Raw genomic sequence first — 11,095 nt, forward strand, 5'->3', positions numbered from 1 at the left:
GTTCATCATTGCCATAAGACCTATCTGTGTCGGTGCGACGTAAAACAACTTGTAATGAAAATGAGAAAAAATACTTTCCTACGTAAGATAACTTCCCTCATTCGTCTCGTATGACCCTGCGACAGAAGCTGGTTTTTACGTACAGCTTCATCCATAGAGTTTGTTTCTTAACTTTGCCTTTTTCTCCTCTTTCCGAGTACCTTCCTGCCATTGTTACCCCCTGTTTGTACTAGCAATCATTCTGGGTGCTTTCATGTATGTCAGTTCTAACTTACGAATAAGATGTTTAGAGTTCACCTAGTTTTACTCCTGTACATCAAAGTCAGTCTGTAAACAGACCAGTGTACAGATGTTAATTCCGGGAAAAGTTTTTCGTACAGAATACCATTGATCGCAACTGCGAGCTCACTGTATTAACTTTGCTTCACGTTGATTTAGTTTCACATACTATATGGCGAGACTAACAAGTACTTGAAATGATCCACCTGTTCCTACATGGCATTCATTTCTACTGACATTATATTAGTCTTGGAAATGATCAGAGATCTATTGGCACAAAGTCATGCAGTCGTTCTCTAATCTGTTTACATTGGATATCCATTCACTGGTTCATTCGTTCAAAACATTTTAGTGTGTACAAGTACATTCACTCTAAACCTATTAAATTATCAATGTATACAGGTCCCTTCATTCGCTCTGTTTCTCCTCAACCGTCTGTACACAAATCTATTCAGCACTTGCATAAAGGCTTCCCTCTCGGAGGGAGTTCACCCAATCAATCTATTGCTTGCCAGAAACCAACATGCTTACCCTGATTTCTGGTTAAAGCTAAGTGACCTAAATACTCACCAAGATCTTCGTGAATCGTCCAACCAGTTTTCTGAAATGACAGTGTTCTAACTTCCTTTTTATTTACCTTCATGGACAAGCGCATTATCATTATTTGTTTTTAAAAGCATTCTTGTGAATATTACAGGTTTCCCAATTACACTGTTCACTACTTTTATAATATCTTCACCAGGTATTGTACTAAACCAATTATTTGGACTAATAACAGAACTTAACTGCATTGGATGCATTCATTTATATAAAGACGCCATTTTTCTTTTAAAAACTGTAGCATCCTATCACAGGATGTAGCAAACTGGTTTTCCGACATGCTATTGAATGACGATAGCAACATGGTGTACTAAATTGCATTGAGTCATAATCTGTACAGGATATATACTGTAAATATCAATTGCCGTGCGTTCTTCTTCTTCATAGTACCGTATTAGGTCCCCCTGACGTTGGCGATCACTGTGGCGAATGCAGAACGATCTCTAGCTAGGTGGAAAAGTCTTTCAACACTGTGAATTCCAGTCCATTCTTTGATGTTTCCAAGCCATGATGTTCGCCTCCTCCCGACACCTCTTCGCAAAAACTCGAAAATGGCTAGACCGAGTTGAATTACGTTTGTTTTGATCGCCTCAATACTGGGGTGGTTTAGGAAAAAAAAGTATTACGGAAAACTAAAGGGAACAGCCGAAAAATCGAAAATATCGAAATTGGTAATTTTGTATGGGAATTGTCACTTCGAATTACTTTCAATAGATAGCGTTCGTGATACAATGCGAAACAACTGCGCCAAGTACAACTGGTATTCATTCCGTACGGTTGTGTGAAATCTATTACATTTCAAATCGTTCCTAAATAATGGCAGTAGATTTTTGAGAACACATTCATTAAAGCGAATTTTATTTTATTTTGCAAACATTAATTTTCAACAGCCATACAATTAAAATAAATTGACTTTGCAGGTTTAGACCTTTGCAGGCTTAGACATATCCACAAATTTCAAGATCGTAAAGTTCTAAAGGTAAGTTAGACAGATTTCAGTGACTGTGAAAACAAATTCCCTGTCGTTTTACAGTGTTCATTACAGTGCCGAGGAGAGGACAAGCTGACATAGGTCATCGAAGTTAGTCAAATGCGCGGCGTGCAAAGTTCACCGATGACCAACGTGCGATGAATAATGAGAATGATCGTAATGGCATGTTCGAGAGCGACTGAAAATGATCGACAAATGAATACATTCAGAATACAACGAGTTCGTGAACACCAGTCACAACGCCTGCGAACACGGCACAATGAACGTGACCGATTGCGCCGACGCTGTGCTCCTGTGAACCTGGAACGAGTGGCATTAGTTGTCAGAAGTTTGTCCGCATTGTGAGGCGTTGAAATTCAGTGGTGAATCTCTCGGGCTGTGTTTTACCGGTGGAAAAGTGAAATTGCCGCAATTTTTCCCACCATCAGAGCCATTGCACTCATTAGTTTCTGGAATGGAAAGTGATTATACCCATTTCCTGGCTAACATCCAAAAATGCAACAGTTGTTTCTGAATGAGGTCGTTTGGCGCAATGCATACTGCACAGGACAATTTCATGTCCACTTTAAAAATTCAAGGGCAAATATACCATTTTGTAGGAGCGCTGTTACAACCACCGGATACAAACCGTCAATTCTTACAAATTTATTTAATGGGCAATTAGGAAGCGGAAGTTAACCAGCGTTGTGCCCACAATCCTATAACGATGCGAGGCATTGTCAGAGAATTGCAATAGGTTCGTCATCAGAACAGCGAATTAATCAAATTATTCAAAATCTCTTAGATCGGATGCCACACGACAACACTAATATCCTTATCAGAGCTGACAAAACACCTGTGGGTCAGCACGCAAGAAGGTTCAATTGGCCGACAGATATCGTGCTTCATCGCCGGAACAATGAATTGAAACGCGTGACCGAAACGCACAGGACTTACGATGCTTACAATATCCATTTATCTTTTGGCAGGGCGAGGACGGACACCATTTCAACATCAAAATGGTTAATCAGCGAACAGGCGCTGAAACCAATAAAAAGGTAAGAGCTATGAAATGAAATGAAATGAAATGAAATGAAATGAAATGAAATGAAATGGCGTATGGTATTTAGTGTTCGAAGTGTCCGAGGACAAGTTCAGCCCGCCAGATGCAAGTCTTTCGATTTGACGCCCGTAGGTGACCTGCACGTCGTGATGAGGATGAAATGATGATGAAGACGACACACACACCCACTCTCCGTGCCAGCGAAATTAACCAATTATGGTTTAAATTACCGACCCTGCCGAGAATCGAACCCGCGACTCCTATGACCAAAGGCCAACTCGGTTACCATTTAGCCATGTAGTCGGACAGAACTATGAATTTTTATTCATACAGACTTATGGTCCGTGAAGGTGAGGTAAATCACATTTGAAGTGTCGCCGTCTTTTCCATCCGTTCGCGGTTGACATGTATGCCAAAATTGAGGCGGACCGATTGACATATATTCGTTTGAACCAAAAGCAGCTCCGAACGGAAGAATACATTCGTCTGCGCGATGCGATTAATGCCGACGGCGATTCAAACGACGTGGGAAGAATGAAAATTTTGACGGCCACTTGCATTGGAAGCCCACGCCATATGCACGTATATGCGCAAGATACGATGCCGTATGTAGCCGCCCAGACCTATTCATAACATTCACCTGTAACCGACAATGGATGGAAATAAAGAAGGAACTGCTACCCAGCCAAACACCAGTTGACAAACATGACTTCACTGTCAGAAATTTTAAACAAAAATAAAAATGTGTGATGGATTGTTGTATATACTCCGTCGAAGGGAAAAGCATGACCTGCCTCATGCGCATACTTTGGTTTGGTTAGTTGACAAATTCAGGCCGGATGAAATAGATTCACTCATCTCAGCTGAAATCTCGGATCAATCTGTTGATCCGAAATTCCATGCAGTGGTGACTAAGAATCTGATCCATGGATCTTGCGGAGTTTTGAACAACGACTCGCCCTGTTTGATCGATCCAAGCGATGCCCGAGAGACGTAATTGCTGACACCATCACAAGCAATGACGGATACCCATTTCCTTTCAACGGCGATCAGTCGTGGACAATGGGCGTTCTGCAGTTGTGAATGTCAAAGGGCAAGATATTATGGACAATCGTTGGATTGTGCCATATTCTCCGATATTGTACAAGGCTTCTGAGGCTCACATCAATGTGGAATACTGTAACTCCCTCAAGTCGATCAAATACATATGCAAATATGTGAACACAGGCAGCGATATGGACCTTTCCGCTGTGACAAATGCAAACTACGAAGTATATCAGTATCAAATGGGTCGCTATGTCAGCAGCAACGAGGCGATTTGGCGCATCTTTTCCTTTCCGATCCACGAAAAACACCCTACAGTTGTACATTTGCCAGTACATCTAGAATACGGACAACGAGTGTATTTCAATTCAGAGAACGCAGTGGACAGAGCGGCACGGACACCATCGACAACAATGACAAGCGTCTTCTCGTTTTGTCCAGCAAATGCTTTCGCTGGCACTTTGGTGTTTGCTGAAATTCCACGCTATTACACTTGGAACGCATCGTCGAAATCGTTTCAGCGTCGGAAACAAGGAACACAAGTTGAAGGACATCCAAATGTATTTACCTCAGATGCCCTGGGTCGCATTTACACTGTGCATCCAAATAATGACGAATGTTACTGTCTCCGATTGTTGTTGTTGAATGTTCGTAGTCTGACGTCGTTTCAACAGCTGAGAAAGAACCGCTAATGGGCACCTGCATGCGACTTACCGTGAGGCGTGTCAACTCTTACAGTTGATTCACACTGGAACAATACGCTCAAAGATTCCGTCATATATTCATCACCGCATCAAATTCTTACATTGTTTGCGATTATCATATTCACATGTTTCCCTTCTAATCCTGACGATTTGCAGCTAAAATGTAAGAACGACATATCTGAAGATATCTTGCATCGTGTGCGTCGCCAAACTTTAGATCCGACATTGCAAATGACTGCAGAAATTTACGATGAGACATTGATCGTGTTAGAAGACATGTGTTTATTGATGGCGAATAATGTGTTGTCGCATTTGGGTATGACATCACCCAATCGCCCATTGCAGGATGCATTTAACAACGAGTTACCAAGAGAACAGCAATACGACACCGAAGCATTCGCCAAAGCAGTTCGAAGAAACGTTTCGCTATTGAATGAACAGCCAAAGACTGCGTACGACTCTAAAAGCTGTGAACAATGGAACTGGTGCAGTATACTTCCTGGATACTATCGGAGGGACTTGGAAATAGTTCCTAATTTCATTGCTTTTAGTGAGGATTCCATCGCGGAATGTTGTGGCTCTAGCATTGGCTTCATCTGGAATAGCATCGACTTTGTTAGAAGGCGGATTGCATATTCTGCCCTGAAATTGCAACTGAACATGTGCATCAACGAAACACCAGCTTACAACATCGCAATTGCGAAGATTCTACAGATATGAAAGTTGATAGTTTTGGATGAATGCACGATGGTCCTCAAGAGGTTACTGGAGGCGCTGGGCAGAACGTTGAAAGATCTTCGTGGCAGTCAAAACATTTTTGGTAGAGCCACGATTCTGTTGTTGGGTGATTTTCGTCAGACTCTTCCAGTTATTCCACAATCAACTGTAGGTGACGAACTAAACGCGTGCTTAAAATCATGAAATTTGTGGCAGCATGTGAAGACACTTCGATTGACGACGAACATGCAAGCGTTTTTGCAACAAGATCGAAATGCAGAAGTGTTTTCGAAGCAATTGATGGACATTGGTATGGAAAAATCACAGTTCACATATCGACCGGATTCTTTACATTGCACACGGATTTCTATCAGTTGACCGAATCAAAGGAGAAGCTCATTCGGCGTGTTTTTCCCAACGTAGCGCAGAACTACAGAAACCATAATTGGCTGAGTGAACGAGCCATACTGGCAGAGCCTACTTTCAATTGCAAATTGCAATGTAATTTTAAACGGTTCCAATTTCCCGTGCGTCTGGCCTTCGCGATAACCATCAACAAATCACAAGGCCAGTCGTTGGAAGTTCGCAGAATTAACATGGAGTTTCCGTGTTTAGCGCATGAACAACTGTAAGACGCATCTTCGCGTGTTGGAAAACCACAATCATTGTTTATTTACGCGTCGGAAAACAAAACTAAAAACGTAGAAGGCTTTGCATTGGATGTTAACTTCATGTATATTTCATGTAGATAAAAGACATTGAATTCACTTAAATTAAAAACGCGTTTCAATTAATAACCAAACAAAACTCAAAACGTACAAGATAGGCTAATATGTAAGTCGAGTCATACATCATGGCAAGTATTGTTTTCTCGCGAACAGGAGACAACACGGAAAATCTAGGATACGCATTTGGAAACGCACGGTATGTAATTGCGTATGATGCCACTAGATGGAGTATGTAAACTACAGTGTGGGACTAAGCATGCCCCCAAAGTCAGTGTGTGAGTGAGAGCGTCACAAAATGGAAGTCAACAAGCAGGAGCAAAGATCGTATATTAAAATAACAGTTCTCCGCGGCAGAAATGCACGTCAGTGCCATGCAGAGCTGCGGGAAGCATTAGGTGTCCATGCCATACCCTATAGAACAGTGGCGAGGTGGGTGGAAACGTTCAAGCGAGGTAGTGTGTCAGCTGCCAATTTGCCTCGCCCAAGCCGTCCATGGACCAGTTGCGCCGTGCAATGTGAGCCAAACATCCAGATATTTTGGACAACTCCATAATCCTACACCATAATGCGACAGCTCACACAGTAGCCATCGTTCAGCGTCGCATACAACGGTGGGGATGGGAGGTACTTCCACACCCGTCTTATTCACCTGATCTGACCCCATGTGACTATGATCTAATCCCCAAAGTCAAGAAGCCATTGCGTGGACAACGGTTTGCTAACAAAGAGGGCATCGTAACTGCATTTCGGAGGGAGGTGTCACACGTTAGCGATACACATGCAGCGAATGGTATTCAGCGCCTGCCCCACCGCTGGCAACGCACAGTGGAAACCTTGGGTGATTATTTCGAAGGTCTGTAACCAGTGGAGACCTGTCCTTTGTACGTAGTCTTGTGTGTTTGCTGTCTATACCATAATAAAACAATCTTTACCAATGGCCTGTGTTCTGTAACATTCTTACGAGAATCTCCTGAAGTCAGAATTTTTATATATTCTTTGCATAAGTACATGCCCTACAAGAGTTACAATGAAATCCATTTTAGGTGGTATGAAGTTCACCGGCTCTTCTAGTTCTGTATAAAGGGGAGTTATTTTGTGAGTCTTTGTTAGTTTTCGGTATGAAGAATATATTTAGGAATCAACTGGGAGTTAGAATATTATTTCTATGATTTTAATATCGTCAATTTTATTTGTCATTTTATGAAGGAAATACTTACCCTGACAATTTTTCTGTCAGTTAGTTCCCTAGTATCAACAGCTTTGAATATTTGGGCTTACGATTTGTAGAAGGGATAATAGGCAAACCTCTTGTCATAAACATATCTGACACATTTTCTTCGGACTTTCTTAATTAGATCGACATATTTCACGGTGTTCCAAATAATTGAAGCATATCTCGACCTAAGTATGAGAAACTTCATCATAAGAAAATTAAATGTTCCAATTCCGACACATCAATGCAATGAACAGGATGGAGAGTACCTATGGACTCGGGAGATGAGTGGTTTAAATATTTTTGTTGGTTTTGTTGCTGCTGCTTCTTCTCAATATAATGATCTTGGGATAACTTTGTTGCACATTTTGTGTGTGAAGAAAACTGCTTCACCTTGCTTCATTTTAACGTACCATACTATAGCCATGTCAGTAGGGAAGAAATCTAACACGATTGAATGCCAGGTATGGTATACAAAATTGGCTCAGGTGGATCATTTCAAGTACTGACAGTTAGGACACGTATTCTCCTGGGATGGCAGACACTAAGTTAAATTGAAGCAAGGTGAAGCTGTTGTCGTGTAGCCTTAGAGTAATGCCTGTACAGTGTAACAAACAAACAAACACATAAGAAACAAATAGAGCCAAGACACAACAGTGCATTAAAGGCCTTATTCGTCCAGCAGACAATGGTAAACGCGTAGTCAGTGTGATGATATCCAGATCATCTATGTCTGGTATCAGACAGTTCGTCAGGTGGTCTCAAAAGGCTGAGTGAACTCCATTCCAGCTCTCAATATAGAATTAAAGTACATGGAATGGCCTGATATCGAACCCGAGTATTCTGGGTATGAGGTGCGAACGTACCCCTCCAGCAGAATGGTTCCTTGAGCCAGGTCCGGACTGTGTATGTGATCGCTGTGAAAATCTTTGTGAACGATACCACGTAATGTAGGCCTACTACAAACTCCGCTGTGAATCCTGGAAGAAATTCTATTCTGACGAGTGTTAGATTGTGTACATTAATATTGTATTATTCTGTGTTATATTGGAATTGTAATATTGTAATTCATTTTCCATAATGACCATTGGCTGCAATATATGTTTCATTCATAAGTAATTAACTTAGGTAGAATTGGGAATGATCGGTTATCATCAATATGTCAGATACCATCCCAGCGTTCTCTTGAAGCTGAAATGGAAAACTGCAAAATATCATTTCATAGATGGACCTGATATAGATTTTAACGAAGTTCTTCAGTTGTAATCCCTGATGCCGTGTGCACCCTCTTTTCATAAGTAGAAAAAAAGTCGTGCGGTTCGTGGACGAGCAAGGAATGGAACCTGGGTGAGGCGAGTAGTATATTACTGTGCTAACATGTAGGCCACGGTGACGAACGGGTTTGTGTTTTACCTTACAACATCTCCTGAATGGCATTTATTGGTTTGCATATTGTAGACAAATACTGAGATGGTACCTTTCTCATAGCCGAGTCCAGTAGCCCATATGATTACAAATACACACACATTACACAGGAGTTTTTCACCGACTATCGGGCGTAATTTATACTTGTGAAAAGTGACTACGCAAAACTTTAATCATAATAATAATAATAATAATAATAATAATAATAATAATAATAATAATATAATAATAATATAATGCGGGATGTTTCTCACGACTTCATACCAAATATCCCATTTACGGTACCAGGACAGCCTCCATTTGGTCCATCATTGTTTGCAAGTCCTCCGTCCACAACTCGTTATCCAAGTTGCCTCGTCTGAAGTCGATTAGCACACTCTCACATGTTCTTTTTAGTACAATGGTCTGTAGGTAGGCCTGTAGCTGTTTGCTCACTTCCAATTTGTCCATGTGCTTCTTGAACAAGTTGGTAACTAGCCCGTCCCATGTTATTACCACAGGGACCATCGTCACCTTGGCCCCATTGTACATAAGTGAGAGTTCGTTGGCTAGCATCTCGTACTTTCTTCCTTTAGTGGTTTCAGTCTGTTTTAGGATATTTTTGTTTGTGATTCCAACTTCAATTAATAGGATTTCATTCTTTACAAGGTCATGTATCATCAGATCCGGTTTATTGTGTTCAATGCGAAGCTCAGTCTGTATGATGACGTCTGACTTTATTCTAATTCGCTGATTGGAATAATAATATAATATAATAATATATAATAATAATATAATATAATATAATAATAATAATAATGATGATAATAATAATAATAATAATAATAATTATTATTATTATATTATTATTATTATTATTATTATTATTATTATTATTATTATTATCATCGTTATAAAACTGGGAGCATAATAGCCGTGTTATATAGCCGGTGGTTTCTTATCAAGGTATCCACGGTTTGAATCTTCAAAAATGTATCGAGGAGTTTTGAAATGGAATGCTATATCCCTATAATTAGTGTTTAGCATAAAAAGGGAAGTTCTGTGTTATGATCTCTATACTAATAGCCAACCAAAACTACTAGCTTGGCAGTTCTTTTAAAACAAGTTTACAACATAACAACACAACAACGAATACATTGCCCAAGTGAAAGGTTTCCTATTCTGGTTCTACCCAGATATAATCAATTTCATGAAGAACACAGGTTGTTTGGTTGTTCGCAAACAACCAAATTTGTGAGGCTGGCGACAAAGATACCATAGCTCCTTAAATATATCGATCCGAAGACGAAATACTGGTCTTCCAGACATTTGAAACACGAGTGGTGTAAATAAAGTACAGTTGTGGCAACGTATCGCAAGAGATCGGGCATGCACAAATAGGATATGGGATTGGTCAGGTGGCGCTCTTGTCGATGTGCATTTGATGGGCATCCAGTTGGGAGTGTTGTTACTACGTGGCGTTAAAGCGAAGAGTGTAGATTTCACCGCCCTTAAGCAGGTTTACAAAAGGTGATCAGCGTTCATGGATTAAAATCGAAGTTGCCCGTGGAAAAAATACATCATAATGTTATCGAGGATTACGTGAAGCCTGTGGCGACAATGTATTAGCGTATGGAACGGTTGCACAATGCGTCACAGGGAGAGTTGGCCGTGCGGTTAGGGTCGCTTAGCTGTGAGCTTGCATCCGGGTGATAGTGGGTTCGAAACTCTATTGTCGGCAGCCCTGAAAACGGTTTTCCATTTCACACCAGGCAAATCCTGGGGCTATACCTTAATTGAGGACACGGCTGCTTCCTTCTCAATCCTAGGCCTTTCCTGTCCCATCGTCGTCATAAAACCTATCTGTGTCGGTGCGACGTAAAGCAAAAAAGAAAAAACACAATGGGTCAAGGCGTTTCGTGCGGATCGGTATGAGGTTTTGGAACACCATCCGTACTCACGAGACATGAGTTCTTGTGACTTCAGCCACTTTCCGAAGTTGAAGGAAACCCTCCTAGGCCACCCATTACCTGACGTGGCATCTGTACTCCGCGATTTAGGGCGCTCCGTTGCTGTCATCTTCAGGGAACGCCTTGCTATCCGTCCTCAACGGCTTTCCGGCATTTGGCAAAAGGTAATGGACTTTTCGGATGACTACATTGAAGGAATGTAATGCAATTGTACGTCTTAGTTTATTAAATATTGTTTTGTATCAATATATACATTACAGCCCTCGTAGAACTTCAGCCAAGCTATATTCCCTTCCTCGTCCGTTTTTATCTAGCAAGATAACCCTCTTAGATGTTAAGACTTTTTAAATTGGGTTTAGAGCTCTTTAACGTGCCAGTAAATCTACCGACGCGGGGCTGATGT

Source organism: Anabrus simplex, chromosome 7 (assembly GCF_040414725.1).
Source record: "Anabrus simplex isolate iqAnaSimp1 chromosome 7, ASM4041472v1, whole genome shotgun sequence".
In the NCBI taxonomy this organism is placed as follows: Eukaryota; Metazoa; Arthropoda; class Insecta; order Orthoptera; family Tettigoniidae; genus Anabrus; species Anabrus simplex.